This window comes from Artibeus jamaicensis, unplaced genomic scaffold, assembly GCF_021234435.1.
Source record: "Artibeus jamaicensis isolate MK-2021 breed Jamaican fruit bat unplaced genomic scaffold, CSHL_Jam_final scaffold_37, whole genome shotgun sequence".
NCBI lineage: Eukaryota > Metazoa > Chordata > Mammalia > Chiroptera > Phyllostomidae > Artibeus > Artibeus jamaicensis.
In genome coordinates, this window is record NW_026522043.1 from 176,357 (window position 1) to 185,972 (window position 9,616).

Below are 9,616 nucleotides of genomic sequence, written 5' to 3' on the forward strand. Positions count from 1 at the left end.
TCTCTGAAGCTAGAGTTTTTGTTCCTGACTCTGACCTTTCCCAAGAACTTCCAGCTCAGCTTTTGTCGAAGGTGGTTCGTTTTGCCTTTGCCTGTAGTTCCTCAAGAATGGGTGTCCTTCGTGTATTTTGGGCAGGATGGCCCCAGAAATGATGCTGTGTTCTCTCTGTGACATCAAGAGACACGCGACATGTATCACTTTCTTTCTCATATGACTGTGGCAGAATCTGCCAGGTCTGAGCCCCACACTTGCAATTCCCCCCTATTTCGTCCCAATGACTTAACTGTAAGGAGGCGTGGCTATGCACTGTGTGTTTTGTGGGTGGGGTGGAAGCGGGAGTGGGGGGTAGAGACAGTGCTGTGTGAATATCCTCTTGCTCCTCAGACTATCAGCCTCTAGGGTAGAAGCCAGGGATCTTCTCAGGGAACTCTGAGTCCTGTGATGGCTGTCAGAAGGACAGCCCATAATCACGTCCTTTCTCTCATCCTTACCAGTTGGTATCTCTGGCACACTCTTCAGTCTGTCTGTCTGCCCATGTCTGTCCTGTCCAGGCTGGTTGGTGGACAAAGCAGATACCCAGTCTTGTGGAGGTATGTGGACTGCTCTGTTCCCACTGCTCTGCACGTTTTTGCACCCCGCCAGGCAGCCCTGAGGGTGACAAAGGAGGAACAGGTCCCCAGCCCCCCTGGGGAAGGGTACTTGGGGTTGTGCCAGCTGACTTCCCCTTCCTTCTAGAAAACCTTTAAAAAACTGTTGTGTGTCAAGTGCCTGGCCTGCACAGCTATTTCTTTTATGGAGAGATAAACCCACTCTGTTCTGCTCCGGGCTTGATTGAAACCCTCCTCCCTGCTGGTCTGACTCTCACACACCAAGCCAGGATTTCTGCTGCCCTAGCACTTCCCTGTGTCAGGTCCCGGGCCACTGGAGGTCAGTCCTCCAGCTCCACTCCCATCTTCCAGGGTTGGCCTGGTGGGACAGGAATGATCAAGACAGTTTTTGCTTTCCTGCCCTGGAGCTTTCCCGCCCTGGAGCCTTCCTGCAAACCAGGAAATAATATGAGAACACCTCTGACTCCGCCCTTAAACGGTTCAAGTCTGGCCACGCAGCCACCAAATCTGCCATTTCTCCTGGGTCCCCAGAGGCTGTGCAGTGCCTTTCCTTTGCAGCGAAAGGTAAGTAGCAGCATCGTTTCTTTCCTAATTTATTTGTGTCTTTTTAACCAGTATTGGCCTCTCTCTGTTGCTATACGATCACCTCTCTAAATTAAGACCAGTCAGAGGGGAACAAATATTAATTATGATATCCAAGGAAAGCGTCCTATCATTGCCAAGAACTATCGCAGGGTACTTTATTATGGAATTCCTGCCGACATTTCTGATGGAAAAGTTGATCAAAATTTTGCCAGAGAAATTAGTAACGTATCTGGAGGACGCCTCAATGATGACATATTTAAAACAGATAGGTACGAATATGATAAGTCATGCTCTTATGTTTCTGATGAGAACGCTTTCGGCTACTTTGGAGAAACACTCCATCGTTAACACTGTGAAAAAAAAAATCACAAGTTTCTTTAAGAGGAAGCAGCATTGTGAGCCAATGGATGCATATATGGTTTAACAAAATGAAATACATATAACCTGTAACTAATAACCTGTAAAAAGGTATTAGTAACTTATGCAACTTAGTGTAACTTCAGGTGAATATTGTCCTACACTGAAATTTTCCACCATTATTGGAAAATTTCTTGAACGAAGTTCTGCTTACATACCATCCGATACAGTTGATGGAGAAAGCAATAACATGAAACGTGAATTATACGTTTATTAAACGTTAAATAAGGCTGTCAGTAGCCTGTTTCTGTTCAGAGGTCTTCTGTGCTATTGCTTTAACAAATGCCTGGGCTTTGTGCCCTGGGCCCTAAAGGGCAGCCTGGGTGGCAGGAACTGGAGGAGGTGGGGAGGGAACATCTCTCGGGGGGGTGAAGAGCTCCCTGCCCAGGCACTGGAGGCTGGCTCGGGGTGAGGGAAGGGGTCTGAGTGGAGAGGGGCAGGGCAGGTCCGAAGGCTGAAGTGGGCAAGGCCAGGGCCCTGGGTGGCTCTCCTGACCAACTGAGTTCAGTAGAATGTCCCGTGGTGAAGGTTGGGGGGCTGAGTCCACACTGCAGGTGGTTCCAGGGGACAATCTGGGACCTGAGGGAACGACCTGCAAGGGGACCAGAGTACAATCCAGGGCCTAGAAAAGGCCTAGGGCACGGGAAAAGCTCGCAAAGCCTTTGTGAAGGCATCTTTTTGGCCCCTGACACCCAGGAAGGCTGGACCCGCCCCTTTTTAAAGAAACAGGGGCCCCTGCTGAGGTGCTTGAAAGAGGCAGCAACTACAGGCTCTTGGCAGAGAAAAGGCCTGAACCCTAGATTGACCTCAGAGGTTCTTTTTCTTTCTTTTTGGTTTTTGTTATTGATTTAATTTCAACAAAAGCAGAAGGGAGGGACAAGGAGGAAGAGAAGCAGGGACATGGCCCTCTAGGCAGGCATGTGCTCAGACTGGGCACTGAATCTGGGACCATTCAGTTTGAGAGACCCGGCCCACAGCCCTCCCCGCCTGCCCAGCCACACCAGCCACACCAGTGGGGGCTGATCTGCACAGGTTCTCTGAGTGCACAACAGACCAGCCCCAGCTGATAAAGTGGGCCATGAGCCCCTGTGGGAAAATAGTGCCATCAGGGACGTGGTTGGAGCACAAGTGAAGAGCAGGTGTCACTGCTGAGGTCCTGGGTGGAAGATGCAAGGAAAGAGCCAAAGGGCTGTGAAATGTGCAGAGGACCCTGCCCAGCTCACTGCAGGCATCTGAGTCCTGGGCCCCCGGCCCTCACCACTTCCCTCACTCCCCTGGCTCAGCAGCATCCAAGGACACCCTGCCTCTCTGGCCTCCCACCAGGCGCCCCAATGCCCCCCTGCAAGCAGGCTGCCCTCAGCCCCCACCCCGTGCCGTCCTCCTGCCTGCTCCCTGCCAGTGGCAGCCTGTGCATCAGAGGACTTGGGGTGTTGGGGAGGCGACATTTTGTGCTTCTGGGCCACTTCCTTCAGAAGCTGAAATGGCAGCACTCAGACCAGCCTTGTGGGGAAGTATCTCCAGACTGGCCCTGGCCTGACACTGAAAAACCTGGCCCTCAATCTGGAAGCCAGGATACAGGGACTGTAGCCCAAAGTCACCTGCCCTCCCCAGGACAGGAGCCCCTCTACCTTTCCCACTCTCCCCCAGCCTGCAATTTTGCAACCCTCTTCTGATCTCAAAGAGCTCTCTCCCAGACTTCCTCCCTCTGTTGGAGTCACCTCCTGCCCCCTATCCAGCCTTCTACTTTCCCAGCGCTCCCCACTCCCTCTACTTCCATGTGATGGGGACTCAAGAGCTGGAAAATTTTAGTTGAAGGTAAATAGATATAAGCCTAGTAAGTAATGCATTTGTTAAAGCTATCGTTTCAGAAACTACAGAAAAGACCCATCCTGACTCCTGAGAGATACAGTAGACTTCCTAGGGCACTGTTGAAGACAGCAGCCCACAGTGAGAATGCTGCAGTATTTTTTAAATTCTATGTTCTCCTTAATGAAAGGGACATTTCAAAATTGGATTTAAGACGGTCCTTTAGGGTGCGAAGCCGCAATCTTGTCAGATCGCGGCCATCTTGTCAGATCTCGGCCATCTGAGTAAAGTGCCATAAAGATTAATCTCTGTACTTACTGGGTTAGGTAGTGACAGGCAGCAGGAGCTCAGGTGTCTTTTCCGGTTTCATATTTTAGCGACTCTGTTCTGGGACAGGCTTTGGGACTCTCCAGTAAGTCTGGGTATTTGGTGAGGAGTCCCATTGGCTGCCTGGGCTGAGAGGCCCCAGGGGTTTGGATTTGGAGATTCCCAAGCAGCTGCCAAGTGACTGTACTTGGGGATCTCCCCCCTGATTCTGGGTATTTCTCATTGTTTATCATGTTTGCTTGAATTATTTTGCGTTGTTCAAGTTAAAATACCGGGTCACGACTTAGGTCGTCTGGTAACGGTACCTTTCTGGGTTACAGAGCTTGGTCTGAAAAATGGGGTCTGCTCTGGTTTGGGTACCTTCTGTCTGAAGGAGCTCTGTCCCTCTGGTAGAATGGAGGGAAGCCTCCATTCCAGGAAATAGCCCATTAGGGTGAGTTCTGGCTAATTCAGGTGCTTGAAATTAAGTATCTGAATTAGCCAGATATAAACGTATATCTAGAGCGAATGTTATTGTTATCGTAAAATAACAATTGTTATTTTACAATTGTTACGGTAACAATTGTACATACATAACATATTGTATGTATGTTCAATACATACAATACAGCTTATGTATTGTATAATCTACACTCAGGAGAGTGCTGGTCACTGAATGGGTCTTTAAATTACTGTGTTATACTGTAACTAGAGTCCTGTTGTCGAAAATCAGGGGAGGACAAACCCCTACCGGGGCAGGACAATATCCTCTGCAGAGACTTGCACCACTGGGAGTAGGGCCAGAGGGCCAGCCTGTTGGATATTATTGGGCACATACACCACTTGTACATCGGATCTGTTAAACTGCGAAAGCTCAAACCCTTCTCATAGAGATGAATCTGCTGAAATGACTGATTTGACTGCATCAGTTTTTGCCACTTATCATCTCAATTGGGCAGATATACCGGCATTATTGAATTCTTTCCTTCAATAAGGGGGATAAGCGGAGGCTAGTGTTGGATAAGGCAAATGAATGAGGCTGGGTGGTTACACCAAGAAAACCCAGATGGGGCTCTGGGCCCTCCCAGAGCAATACCTGTAACTGAGCCCAATTGGGACCCTAATGGGGAAGGCCTTTCTCTCTTAGATTATTATAAGAGATGCCTCCTTAAGGAATGAGGAAAAGCATCAAAGTCTGAGTAAGGTGCAGGTGGTGCAACAAAAGTCCACAGAGGACCCCTCCCAACAGCAGGAAACAGTTAAGGAGATTCCAGGGGATGGCAAGCTCTAACAGAGTGCAGCCAGGGGTTCCTCCAGTAGTGGTTTGTAATGGGGTCCAGAACTCAGGGTATCCAGGAAATATTAAAAAACATATAGGATGTCCTCATCTCCACGAGTCTGAGCTGGGGGATGGGGCACATGGAGCACAGATATTGAAAATAGTTCTTCATAGCAACAGTTTTGCAACTGACCTCAGGCATGGTCAGTTAACATATCTATAACTTTTAAGTGGTTTCATGGGTATGTTAAATACCTGTGGCCATGCTTAGAAACAGGGAGATGGGAGTGATTTTAATCTAAGACAAGTCTTGGAGGCAGCTCCCCCTGCTTACATAACATCTGTGAGAGCTTGGAGATGATTGGCTCCATGCTAGGGGGCCACACCTCCCTGAACTTACTATAGCAGCCCTGAAAAGCTGGCAAAATGTGGAATGCTGGCAGGTGTAGCTGATTGTGACAGGAATGGGGAAAGAGGCTGCATATGAAGGTCAGCCCTGGGATTTTAAACCCAGGCACAATAGCCATGCTAGGTTAGAAGCAGGCAGCTTTGGGTGCCACCTTTTGCCACGTGGCTTAGGAAGCAGGAGAGACTTTGCAGCAAAGAAAAGGGGTGAAAGGACTCTTGATGGTGCCATAAGAAAGGGCCACATGGTTTTGGATCAACTGGAGATTGTGGCAGCAACACAGCTGATGGCGCTGGGGACCCAGGGAGGCGGGCCAGCCAATCTGGGATTACTGGGAAGAATCAGGGGGTTGCCTGAGCAAAGGACTTCTATTTCTTTTCCTGAGATACAGCACCTCAGACTTTACCTGAGATGCAAAGGGGGGAAGAAATGACTGCATGCATTTGTGGGTATTCTAAGGAATTTTGGGACTTCAATGAAGACATTAAGTCATTACTCTTAAGTCTGTATAACTTTGGAATAAATAATTCCTTTTCTTTTCACCAATCTCTTGCATTGAGAGCTATAATTCCCTGGTGGCAGACAAGGCAAACCTAATGCAGGGGGACACCTGGAGAAGGGGAGGTGCATTCAGTAACAGTATATTGTGCCCCCCTCCATGGGTCCTTCTGTAACAGCTTTTGGAGACTGCAAAGGTAACCTAATTGGCTGTGACAGACTGACCCTCTGAGGTGTAGGAGAATGAGACTTCAGGATTTTTCCAGACTCTGGGAATTTTCTGCACTCCTCCGAAAGCATTGGCCGCCTATTCACATCTGGAAAGGTGAAAAGGAAACAGCATAGGGAAGGGAGCAGAGAAGTGAAATTGTTTTGGTTGAAGATACAATCTTGGAATAATGGAGTTGGAATTGTGGATAACAGCTGGGGACATACATGACTTATACGCATCTGTATTTTTTCTTGGCTATGAGTTTTTGTGTTCTCTGCTGGGACAGTATAAGTAGTTCTGAGCTGGTCCCTGAGTGGAGCCAACTTGGTGGAATTCTGGGGGATTGGGAGACTTAACTGGTCTAAGTCAACATATAAGAATCCCTTGTGTAGGGGACAGTGACCAGAGGGGAGAGGGAAGGGAAGTTAAGGGGAAAAAGAAGGAGGGATTTGGAGGAACAAATAGGAAGGACACAGGGACGAGAACTAAGGGGGTGGAAATGGGAGGGAGGTGGGGAGCAAGGGGCAGGGGAGGCTGGGATGGGAGAAATAGACAAAAAAAACTGTACTTGAAAAGTAACTAAATAAAATTTATTAAAAAATTAAAATAAAAAATAAATAAAAAAAGAAAAATAAAATTAGAACATTATTTGGTTAATGTTCAATGTAATTTAGGTTATGGTTCTTAAAATAATTTAATGGATTAAAGATTTAACTATTACACTATTAAATAAAAATGTCCTTAAAAAAAAGAATCCCTTGTGTAAGCAGTTATTGTAACACAGTGTGGCCCACTTATATTTTTGAGTGCTGAGAAGAGGTGGCCTGTGAATGGTTCCTGCAGTTACCGCACCATTACGGGATTGAATCAGCATTGCCGACGGTGAGAACTCTAGGAAGAACTCCAGTATCTTAATCCATCTATAATGTTGCACAATAACCTTTTGCCAGAGACAGAGAAGGGAGTGATGGCACAGAAGGAAAAGGTGGTCTCAAAACTCCTCCCTGAGAGTAGAACACAGGAGGAGATGGATAATGAGGAGATGAACCTCATTAATGCCCTGAACCCAGGGAATAGACCCTCCCAAGTGTGCAGGGTCTCTATGGCCCCACCATCCCTGCTAGCCCAAGGATTGTGAAGGAGAAGGGTAAGAAGGAATAAAGGAAAAAGATAAATACACGTTCATGTATAACCTGGGGAGAAAAGACAATAGAGTGAATAACTTAAGAAGCAAAGGAGAAGTAGAAAATCAGAGGAATGATAAGCATCTAAGTCTTTGAAACACTGCAAATTCCAGACCTAGGAACTACCAGGTCCTGAGAACAACTGGGTAATTAACTTGCTGCTCAAACTCACTGCAGCTTGCAGAAACAGCAGGGGGCCTGTCTTTCCAAGCAGACACTAACTCAGGTGTTCTCCAGGCTACTGCCCTCCTTGGGGAATCATCAAAGAATGTTAGAGCTCATTGGCTCATGGCCTTCAGCCACTTAGGCCATCCACAAGAAATCAAGACTGATGATGGTTGAGGATACATTGCATAAACCACTTGGGCTTTTTTTTATAAAAATGGGGAATTTGGCATAAAACAGGTATCCCTTATAACTCTATGGGCCAAGCAATTGTTGAAAGAGCTCAGCAGACCTTTAAGACATTATTAAATAAACATAAAAGGGGGAGTAAGGAAACAACCCCCAGGAATTTAAACATGCTGGCAATATATACAATTTTTAGAATTGGGATGATAATGTAAAGCCACCCACAGACAAACCCTTTGTGCAAAACAGTCCTGCAGGCACACATCCTTTGGTCTCATAGAGAGACCCTTTAGGGGAAGGAAAATGGGAAGGTTCAGTTGAACTATTAACTTGGGGAAGAGGGTATGCTTGTGTTTCCTCTCCAGAAAAACCTTTGGAGCTGCCGGCAAAAAGGGTGAAGCCAAGATCATAGAAAAGGCTACCCAGCCCTCAACCCACCTCTGCTCTTTGGGACTCCCCCAATCCAGACTTCTGTAAGCTGTGTGTCACCCCCATGAGGTGCAGTTCCAAGCAACATTCCTGGGCGGACATTCCTCATCACTTGCAGGGCATGTTCTCTACCAATCTCAAAGGACAAATTGATCAGCTCCAGCTTGAGTTCTACCAGCTGCTCAGTAACATCAAACACCTGACTGAACAGAAAGTGATCCAGACCTTCCATGATGATCTACAATGGATTGTTCCTAAGAACTTGTTCAATGGACTGAATTTATGGGTTTGGGTCATGGCAGCCCTTGGGTGCCTCCTTGTCTTTCTCCTTATTTGTGTTTTACCATGTATATGAAGATTTTGTTCTGGAGATTGCTTTTGGAAACAGCAAATAGTAGGTTTCACAGGCTTAACAACTACAATTGTGCTCATAAACCAAAAAGGGGGAGATGTTGGGAACCACCCTGCCTGGTTTCAGAAGCTGTACCCTCCCATGGCTAAGGCTAAGTAAAAAGAACTTGGGACCACAAGCCATTATGGAGACAAAGCTTATCCTCCTGTCAGGGGAAGATCCTCTGCCCCCTTTATTTCACCCTGCTTGGCCCGGGCGGATGACTGGTTAGCCAATGACGGGTAAGACTCCTCAGAGGAGGGGCAACCTAAGACAGGCACAGTCGCAAAGGGCCATCAAGGGAAGGACATCAGATGACTGGTTAGCCAATGACGGGTAAGACTCCTCAGAGGAGGGGCAACCTAAGACAGGCACAGTCGCAAAGGGGCCCTAAGGGAAGGGCTCAGGGGGCTATACAAAATGGTGGTCATGGACCCTTGCTTCTTGGCTTTGACATAGCCTGAGTCCTCATTCTGTCTGCAAGAAGTCTCCTGATCTCTTGGCTGCCAACATCCCTCACCTGATTTTAAGCCTGAAACAATGTCAGAGGGAGGTGTGGCCCTGTACTAGAATGGGCGGTTCCCTGGGGCAACCAGGCCTGAGAAACAATGCAAAAAATCTTGTGAAACCTGCTTTGCTAAGATTATACTCAATTTAAATGGTAAGGGTCCAAGCATAAAATGAGCTTGTTTCCCAAAGTTTTTTGGCCATTTGGCTATCTGACCCTGTCTCAGAATAAGCCTTCATAGTGCTTTGAATGTTACCATTTTTTGGATCATTACTGCCTGACAAGGATTGATGAGCTTTACATATATGTCCTGTATTCCTATGCAAATTAAACCCAATAAAAGTCCATTGAGCAACAGACTCAAGGACCTTCTCTGTTGGGAGCTGTCCTGCCTGGTTTCAAGAACTATAGCCTCATTAACAGACAGAAATGTCCCATGGCTAGGGCTGAGTGTAAAGGCCTTGGGGCCATGAGCCACTGAGGAGACTGAATCTATCTTCCCGGCAGGAGCACAGCCCCTGCCTTACTCACTCCCCCCTGCTTGGCCCAGGCAGATAACTGGTTAGCCAATGACGGGTAAGACTCCTCAGGTGAGGAACAACCTAAGACAGGCACAGTCATGGAGAAACCATAGGAG

At 47.4% G+C, this 9,616-nt stretch overlaps 1 long non-coding RNA gene across 1 annotated transcript; it reads left to right on the top strand.

Moving 5' to 3' along the window:
* Window positions 1-730: 730 nt before the first annotated feature.
* LOC128626198 (uncharacterized) lies at window positions 731-9,338 on the top strand. Its single transcript, XR_008390131.1, has 2 exons — window positions 731-1,172; window positions 8,017-9,338. It is a non-coding gene; the product is annotated as an uncharacterized LOC128626198 (long non-coding RNA).
* The last annotated feature ends 278 nt before the right edge of the window (window positions 9,339-9,616 follow it).